Raw genomic sequence first — 717 nt, forward strand, 5'->3', positions numbered from 1 at the left:
CGATGATAGGTTTGTTATCAAGGGACAAGTGGTATCTATATCATTTAAGCTTAAACAGAAATTACATGGTGAAGTATTTATGTTCATAATTGGATGAAGAGTTTGGTCTTTTTGTTTGGTTGTGAGGGCAGTGCATCTATCTTTCTTGTGAGTGTTTCAATTAAAGTTTTGATTTCTGGATCGGATTTCACCTCAAAAATACCACTAGCCTTCGATGTATTGGGTTGGGCTATTTTGGAATTGTTTATATCGCCCCAATGGGTACTCTTTTCAGCTTGGTTTTTAAGAAAGGTTAAATCTTCGGTTGCACCTCTATCCAAAAAATTACCATTACTCATGATGTCGAGGGTTACTTTGTGTTCTTAGAGAAGACCTTTGAAAAAACATTGGACAAGAGTAGATTTTTCTAGTTTATGGTGAGGACATGAATGGAGTAGGTCAGAGATTCTATCCCATGCTTCGGAAAATGTCTCACTCAGATTCTGTCTGAAAAATTGTATCTTATTTCTTATCTCTTCTATTTTCTTCAGTGGAAAGTACTTCTTCCTGAAAGAGAACACAACATTTTCCCATGTATCGAACGAATCGGGCTTCTAAGAAGGAAGCCATGTGTGACTCTTACTAGTTAGAGTGAAAGGAAACAGTTGTAGCTTCACTTGATCATCGGTGACAACCAGATGGTAGAAAGTATTGCATACTTCATGTATCCAGTGTAGA

At 37.0% G+C, this 717-nt stretch overlaps 1 non-coding gene across 1 annotated transcript; it reads left to right on the forward strand.

Moving 5' to 3' along the window:
- Window positions 1-408: 408 nt before the first annotated feature.
- Window positions 409-514, forward strand: LOC147498090 (small nucleolar RNA R71). Its single transcript, XR_015197308.1, has one exon. It is a non-coding gene; the product is annotated as a small nucleolar RNA R71 (small nucleolar RNA).
- The last annotated feature ends 203 nt before the right edge of the window (window positions 515-717 follow it).

Source organism: Coptis chinensis, chromosome 5 (assembly GCF_015680905.1).
Source record: "Coptis chinensis isolate HL-2020 chromosome 5, ASM1568090v1, whole genome shotgun sequence".
NCBI lineage: Eukaryota > Viridiplantae > Streptophyta > Magnoliopsida > Ranunculales > Ranunculaceae > Coptis > Coptis chinensis.